The following is a 9,480-nucleotide window of genomic DNA, read 5'->3' on the forward strand; positions in this document are numbered from 1 at the left end:
CCCTCGACTCTTATAACTGCCATCTGGTTTCTGTACAAATTGTAAATAGCCTTTCGCTCCCTGTATTTTACCCCTGCCACCTTTAGAATTTGACAGAGAGTATTCCAGTTAACGTTGTCAAAAGCTTTCCCTAAGTCTACAAATGCTAGAAACGTAGGGTTGCCTTTTCTTAATCTTCCTTCTAAGATAAGTCGTAAGGTTAGTATTGCCTCACGTGTTCCAACATTTCTACGGAATCCAAACTGATCTTCCCCGAGGTCCACTTCTACCAGTTTTTCCATTCGTCTGTAAAGAATTCGCGTTAGTATTTTGCATCTGTGACTTATTAAACTATCCATAACAAATCCTTGTATTTGTCCATGGAGAATAAATAAAAAAAATCATCTTGATGATTCTCTTAGTTTTTCATGTGGTTTACTCTCTGTATGGCATATCATAACTTTGGCTCTTTCAGTGGTCCCCCTTATGGTGCTCTGGTTACTGTGTGGCACAGTCTGCCTGCAAAGCCACACACGGATATCCTGCAAGGCCACTGTTTATGTTCCATTCACTCTGTTTGCAGCTCCACTACCTGTGCTCATGAATCTTAACTGTTAAACGTGCATTCTACTTCCTATTAAGTTACTGATGAGGAACTGGCTCTTGATAGATACATCAAATGTTGAATCAACAGTTTATGAGTACGTGGAAGCAGTAGTTACCCTTAGAACAAAATCAGCAATTACAACAGGAACCCCCCCCCCCCCCCCATGAACCATGGACCTTGCCGTTGGTGGGGAGGCTTGCGTGCCTCAGCGATACAGATGGCCGTACCGTAGGTGCAACCACAACGGAGGGGTATCTGTTGAGAGGCCAGACAAACATGTGGTTCCTGAAGAGGGGCAGCAGCCTTTTCAGTAGTTGCAGGGGCAACAGTCTGGATGATTGACTGATCTGGCCTTGTAACATTAACCAAAACGGCCTTGCTGTGCTGGTACTGCGAACGGCTGAAAGCAAGGGGAAACTACAGCCGTAAATTTTCCCGAGGACATGCAGCTTTACTATATGATTAAATGATGATGGCGTCCTCTTGGGTAAAATATTCCGGAGGTAAAATAGTCCCCCATTCGGATCTCCGGGCGGGGACTACTCAAGAGGACGTCGTTATCAGGAGAAAGAAAACTGGCGTTCTACGGATCGGAGCGTGGAATGTCAGATCCCTTAATCGGGCAGGTAGGTTAGAAAATTTAAAAAGGGAAATGGATAGGTTAAAGTTAGATATAGTGGGAATTAGTGAAGTTTGGTGGCAGGAGGAACAAGACTTTTGGTCAGGTGATTACAGGGTTATAAATACAAAATCAAGTAGGGGTAATGCAGGAGTAGCTTTAATAATGAATAAAAAAATAGGAGTGCGGGTTAGCTACTACAAACACCATAGTGAACGCATTATTGTGGCCAAGATAGACACAAAGCCCATGCCTACTACAGTAGTACAAGTTTATATGCCAACTAGCTCTGCAGACGATGAAGAAATTGATCAAATGTATGACGAGATAAAAGAAATTATTCAGGTAGTGAAGGGAGACGAAAATTTAATAGTCATGGGTGACTGGAATTCGTCAGTAGGAAAAGGAAGAGAAGGAAACATAGTAGGTGAATATGGATTGGGGGGAAGAAATGAAAGAGGAAGCCGCCTTGTAGATTTTTGCACAGAGCATAACTTAATCATAGCTAACACTTGGTTCAAGAATCATAAAAGAAGGTTGTATACCTGGAAGAATCCTGGAGATACTAAAAGGTATCAGATAGATTATATAATGGTAAGACAGAGATTTAGGAACCAGGTTTTAAATTGTAAGACATTTCCAGGGGCAGATGTGGATTCTGACCACAATCTATTGGTTATGAACTGCAGATTGAAACTGAAGAAACTGCAAAAAGGTGGGAATTTAAGGAGATGGGACCTGAATAAACTGAAAGAACCAGAGGTTGTAGAGTGTTTAAGGGAGAGCATAAGGGAACAATTGACAGGAATGGGGGAAAGAAATACAGTAGAAGAAGAATGGGTAGCTCTGAGGGATGAAGTAGTGAAGGCAGCAGAGGATCAAGTAGGTAAAAAGACGAGGGCTAATAGAAATCCTTGGGTAACAGAAGAAATATTGAATTTAATTGATGAAAGGAGAAAATATAAAAATGCAGTAAATGAAGCAGGCAAAAAGGAATACAAACGTCTCAAAAATGAGATCGACAGGAAGTGTAAAATTGCTAAGCAGGGGTGGCTAGAGGACAAATGTAAGGATGTAGAGTCTTCTCTCACTAGGGGTAAGATAGATACTGCCTACAGGAAAATTAAAGAGACCTTTGGAGAGAAGAGAACCACTTGTATGAATATCAAGAGCTCAGATGGCAACCCAGTTCTAAGCAAAGAAGGGAAGGCAGTAAGGTGGAAGGAGTATATAGAGGGTTTATACAAGGGCGATGTACTTGAGGACAATATTATGGAAATGGAAGAGGATGTAGATGAAGATGAAATGGGAGATAAGATACTGCATGAAGAGTTTGACAGAGCACTGAAAGACCTGAGTCGAAACAAGGCCCCGGGAGTAGACAACATTCCATTAGAACTACTGACGGCCTTGGGAGAGCCAGTCGTGACAAAACTCTACCATCTGGTGAGCAAGATGTATGAGACAGGCGAAATACCCACAGACTTCAAGAAGAATATAATAATTCCAATACCAAAGAAAGCAGGTGTTGACAGATGTGAAAATTACCGAACTATCAGTTTAATAAGTCACAGCTGCAAAATACTAATGCGAATTCTTTACAGACGAATGGAAAAACTGGTAGAAGCGAACCTCGGGGAAGATCAGTTTGGATTCCGTAAAAATGTTGGAACACGTGAGGCAATACTAACCTTACGACGTATCTTAGAAGAAAGATTAAGAAAAGGCAAACCTACGTTTCTAGCATTTGTAGACTTAGGGAAAGCTTTTGACAATGTTAACTGGAATACTCTCTTTCAAATTCTAAAGGTGGCAGGGGTAAAATACAGGGAGCGAAAGGCTATTTACAATTTGTACAGAAACCAGATGGCAGTTATAAGAGTCGAGGGGCATGAAAGGGAAGCAGTGGTTGGGAAAGGAGTGAGACAGGGTTGTAGCCTCTCCCCGATGTTATTCAGTCTGTATATTGAGCAAGCAGTAAAGGAAACAAAAGAAAAATTTGGAGTAGGTATTAAAATTCATGGAGAAGAAGTAAAATCTTTGAGGTTCGCCGATGACATTGTAATTCTGTCGGAGACAGCAAAGGACTTGGAAGAGCAGTTGAACGGAATGGACAGTGTCTTGAATGGAGGATATAAGATGAACATCAACAAAAGCAAAATGAGGATAATGGAATGTAGTCAAATTAAATCGGGTGATGCTGAGGGGATTAGATTAGGAAATGAGACACTTAAAGTAGTAAAGGAGTTTTGCTATTTAGGGAGTAAAATAACTGATGATGGTCGAAGCAGAGAGGATATAAAATGTAGACTGGCAATGGCAAGGAAATCGTTTCTGAAGAAGAGAAATTTGTTAACATCGAGTATAGATTTAAGTGTCAGGAAGTCGTTTCTGAAAGTATTTGTATGGAGTGTAGCCATGTATGGAAGTGAAACATGGACAATAACCAGTTTGGACAAGAAGAGAATAGAAGCTTTCGAAATGTGGTGCTACAGAAGAATGCTGAAGATAAGGTGGGTAGATCACGTAACTAATGAGGAGGTATTGAATAGGATTGGGGAGAAGAGAAGTTTGTGGCACAACTTGACTAGAAGAAGGGATTGGTTGGTAGGACATGTTTTGAGGCATCAAGGGATCACAAATTTAGCATTGGAGGGCAGCGTGGAGGGTAAAAATCATAGAGGGAGACCAAGACATGAATACACTAAGCAGATTCAGAAGGATGTAGGTTGCAGTAGGTACTGGGAGATGAAGAAGCTTGCACAGGATAGAGTAGCATGGAGAGCTGCATCAAACCAGTCTCAGGACTGAAGACCACAACAACAACAACAACAGCAGTGGTGACTACAATAACAACAGCAGCAGCCCATGAATAGCTATAACTTCTTATAAAAAATATAACACTACTGTCAGTGCCTCCACTGATGGCTTTTTCTGTTTTGAGGAAAATTGATGAAATTGATGAAATCCTCTCAGGTTTCCAGCTGAATGGCAGTGTTAAAGAACTGCAATATTTTGAAGAGTGTCATACTCATAGTCTCCTGGTGATGTGTCAAGATATTGTGGATGTCTCAATATTTATGCTATTGATGTGCCACCCTCTACCCCCATGCCCCCCACCTGGCTGTGGGCAACAGCATACTGTGTAGCCAGTGGGTAGCGAGAGGGTGTAGTTTGTGGTGGTGATTGTAGTAGGAGTGCTGGAGGCTATGCTAGAGTCTCTCTCTGAACTTTCAGAAGTGTCTTGCATGCAGGATGGTGCTGGTCATGCTCTTATTGTCTTATTGTAATGCTGATATCGTGAGATGCCATGCTGAACTGAGTATCCTCATCTGTATTGACAAGTTCTCATGAATCCTCTCTTCTATGGATTCCTTTCTAAAGCTGCCACTGTAGACCTTTTTTCGGCATAGAACCTTGGTACTTTCTGTGCTGTGCTCTGCTATTGCTGATTTCTCTGTGTGTCATAGGCAACATACCTGATGTATGGTTGCTACCTGGTTGGCAACCCAAGAGCTTCTCACCAGCTCCTCTACAGCTTCAAGCAGCTGCAGAAATAATTCATCAGGAAAGCAAAACTATTCAGCACATTAGTTTTCCTGCATTGGTGTCAAGGTGAGAACATCTTTTTGAGGTTTGTGGAACTATGTCATCCAGTTAAATGAAAGAAGAGTGACTCACATTGTTATGATGAACAGACTATGCTACACTGTTGGAGCACATTCTCATCGTCCAGAACGAGTGGGACAAGAAAGCATGTACCCTGATTGCATGTCACTACCGTTTGGTCATGGCACTACCAGCACACACTTGGGAGGTGGCAGATTGCAATTCTTACACCAACAGTGAGGTGCAGAAATGATGCACTACTGCAAAGCAGCTCAGAAAATTTGACAGACTCTCAGGAGCTCAGATGATCAACAAGGAGGTAAATAATGTAATGCAATAGTCAATTTGACAGAGAAAGTACTGGATTCAGTTACAGCTTCAGCATTCACAAAAGGGCTAACATTACAGCTGTACTGAAGACCAAATTGAAATGAGACATGGTTAGTGGCATGGAGGAAGCAATTCGAGGCTTGCCAAAGGAAGAAGAGAGGAGACCAAGTGGGGAACTGACAGTGTCATCAAAAAGTCCTAACTCCTAAAAATGAACATGACTTGGCAGAACTGGAGGCTCTCCAATCACTGAGAAATAATCTGACACTATGATCCTTCTAGTAGATAAAGATGTACTGATGTGCACTTATGACTACCAGCATAAAATTGGCTCAGTGCTACAGGATTCAGCCTACAGGAAGGATCCAACCTTGACAACAATCATAAAAATTGTGGCTTTGTTGGAAAGCTTGGATCTACCAGAAGAAGTGAAGACGTGGCACCACACCTTGACGAACTTCCAAAAATCTACAAGGCAGGTGTGCTTCTGTGGGCATGACACCATTAGACCTCACAATTAAGGACTAGGTAAATATCTGGCAATGCTTCTAAAACCCATTGTGGGTCACTGCAGTCACCACATGAAGAACTCAGCCAATTTTGTGATAGTACTTAAGGGGGACATTGATGAAAAACACACACTATTTCAAAAATGCACCAAATCCACAGTTTTGGAGATATGGCAATGAAATTTTGTACCACGCTTTACATGAAAGTAACACATTTACATGTAAAATCCTTTGATTATATTTATTCAAATTTGTTTTGAATAAAATTTGAATTTTTATTTTCAAAAAATAATGTATGTTCCTTTTTCTCAGAAAGTATTCAAGAGATTTCTACAAAGATTTCTCTGTTTTATCTCTTTATATGTTGTAAGCTTCTCTCATGAGGTTTTTGGAATAGGTCAAATATGAGAATTTTCATAATTTTTTAATTATAATTCCACAAGTACAATTTTAAATTAATGCAAAATTCCAAGCACTTTGCCCCATATCTCAGCTTACTCTTGAGACAATGTTTATTAGGTTTACAGAAATATGTGTACAAAATTTCATAATTCTAACATTCATAGAATCTGAGGAATGGGACATAAACTTTAAAAAACAAACTTTTCAGGAAATGCAGTTTAAAGTTCAACCTAATTTTTTCCTTATTTCACTTCTTCAGAAGGCACCACATTTGTACTCTGGATCGTATTTCCCTTCAAGGCTTCTCTTCTGGTTTCTTGTTGCCTGGCATCTTTCCTTTACCAGGTCTTCAACTGACTTTTCAGCTGCAGAGACGCGCTGTAAATCTATTTTTTTCAGGATAGGTCTTGAGTAAAATTTCCTATCTTGAAGACCATTCTATCTAATACCTTCATCCTCCTGATATTCCCATCATTAAATACAGTAACTGCATCATAAGTTGTTATTCTGACAACTGTAGCAGATGTAAATGTGTTTTTAGGGCGTTGTTTCCATATGAGTGAATTTAGAGACTCATTTGGATTTTGGGTTTTGCAATGAACACTCTTTTTGAGAAGTGCAGGATCAGCCAAAGATGATCTATAAAACCAAAGAGTATGTATCACAGCCTTCTAGATGTATCCTGCACACATTTGGTTGAAAGTAATACACAGAATCATTGTTCACTGAGCTGGTATTGAAGTGCTGCTTCAAAACATGGGTGTGGCAGGGAGGCCGCGTCACACTTTTAATTAATTTTCAGGCACTTCAGATGTGATTTCAACATTGAAACTTTAGGACCTTATTGTCCATGAGATGACTAACAACTAAAAAATAAATCAGAAATTGACGTTTTTGGTCAATATCAGCAACGACTACCCTTAAGGACATGTGACTACAAAAGGACAACATGCTCATGAGCTTTATTATTACATTGCTGTTCACCAAAGTACCTCTTCAAAATTCTTTCTGCATCTACATAAATACTCTACAAAGCCACATTATGGTGCATGGCACAGGGTACCCTGTACCAGTACTAGTCTTTCCTTTCTCCTTCAATTTGCAAATAGAGTGAGGCAGAAACGTCTGTCTGTATGCCTCTGTATAAGCATGAATTTCTCTTATCTTATCTTTGTGTTCCTGTGCACAATGTATGTTGGCGCCTGTAGTGTCATGTGGCAGCCAGCTTCAAATGCCGGTACATTAAATTTTCTCATTAGCGTTTCTCGAAAAGAATAACGCCTTCCCTCCAGGGGTTCCCATTTGAGTTCCTGTGTTATTTGAACCTACCAGTAACAAATCTAGCAGCCTGTCTCTGAATTGCTTTAATGCCTTCCTTCAATCTAAGCTGATACGGATCCCAAACACTTGAGCAGCATTCAAGAATTGGTCTCACCAGCATCCTTTATGTGGTCTCCTTTACAGGTGAACCACTCTTTCCTAAAATTTTCCCAATAAACCAAAATCAACCATTCACATTTGCTTCCACAGTTCTCACTTGCTCGTTCCATTTCATATTGTTTTGCAATTTTGCAGTTTTATGACCAGACATATAATGACTGTGTCAGGACACTAATAATACTGTATACAAACATTACAGGTTTGTTCTTCCTACTCATCCTCATTAACTTAGATTTTTCCACATTTAGAACTAGCTGCCATTCAGCACACCAACCAGACATTTTGTCTAAGTCATCTTGTATCATCCCACAGTCACTCAACTTCAACATCTTACTGTACACCACAGCATCATCAGCAAACAATTGCTACTTACTCAATGTTTCAAGCTACAAATAGTTAAAGTTTTTGAACATGCACTAATGACCTCCTACTTCAAGAGCAACAGAGAAGTTTTTGAACAAATGAGCGGAGTGGTCATAGGAGCCGCACTGGCTCCTGGGATCACAGCATTGTACACTCTGAGGATGTGGCCATTCAAACCACTCAAAAAAACATGAATACTTCTTCCAATATATTGACAATACTTTCATGGTGTGGGAGCAATGTAGGCAGCACTAGACGAGTTTCTTGACCGCGTTAACAACATTCATCAAAACACTGCATTTACTATGGAAATAGAGGAGAACGTTTGTATTTCTTTCTTGGACAAGATAAAAAAGAAGAAACCATACAGTATGCAGGAAGAAAACCTACATAGATGTGTACCTCCAGGCAATGAGCTGCCATTGTTCATTGTAATGGCAGACAGTGCTAACCACACTGATATATACTGCACTTGAAGGAAATGTTCTGGAAAAATGGGTACACTGAAGAACGGATTAGTAGGTCATTTAAGAAGAGGAAAGACACAGCAAACTGAAGAGGGGGAGGAAGAAGATCAGAGACTTATTTTCCTTCTTCATTTGGGATCAGTCTCAGTCAAAATTTTGAGGCTGCTCGAAAAATACAACATGAGAACTACCACATAAAATGAAAGAGTATCTTGGCTCTGTGAAAGATGCTTTCTGGACATGTCTGGGTTGTACAGCATCTCTTGTAATGTAGTCACTAGTTCATTGGACAAATGCGTTGCTGCATCTCAGTGAGGAGCACGTCAGTACTGTATGACTTGGTCACACACGCAAATAGTGATAGCAGAGCATAGCATGAAGACTTTCAGAACACCAAGGTACTGTGACGAGCAACCAGCTATTGAGACAGCATTATGAAGGACTCCATAGAATAAGGATAAATGAAAATGTGGTCATTAGGGACAAAGGATATGTACTCAGTTTGGCATGGAATCTCACACTAATGGCCATATGAGCAGAGCCTGCCCAGCTCTGTTCTGCATACAAGACGCATTGGTTGTTCCCACTTCTCCCACCATTGCAGCCTCATCTCCCTACTCACATGCTGTCCTCACAGAACCCTGCTGCCCACAGCCAGCTCAGCGAGCTGGATGGAGCACACTATTTCAACAACCACAGTATATCAACACTTCTTCAGAAGGTGATGAGTGTGACAGTCTTTGAAACATCACAGTCATTAAACACTACCAACTAGCTGAAAATCTGAGAGCTTTTCATCATCTGCCTGTGTGGTTTCCAGCTCCATTGCAAGGAAAGTAACATTGCAGGTCCTGAATGTCAAAGTACTTTGTTATTGTCTTCAAGTAGTCAGTCATATTATGTAGTTCATAAGTTGCGACTGTTGATCAAACCTATTAGTCTTTCATTTGTGATTTCTTGACTGACCATTTCTGTCAGCAAACTCATATTGTGGCTCCAAGACTCAAATTTAGTCAATATGGAATTATCAGTATATGACACGGACCACAGATTTGCATGGCCTCTCATCAGTGCTAAAACATTGTGATCATGAGACCTAACACTTAGCGATATTCTTAAAATTGCTCAGGCATTTGAAATAGCATTCTCAGTGCA

The sequence above is a fragment of the Schistocerca nitens genome, chromosome 1 (genome assembly GCF_023898315.1).
Source record: "Schistocerca nitens isolate TAMUIC-IGC-003100 chromosome 1, iqSchNite1.1, whole genome shotgun sequence".
NCBI classification, from domain to species: Eukaryota; Metazoa; Arthropoda; class Insecta; order Orthoptera; family Acrididae; genus Schistocerca; species Schistocerca nitens.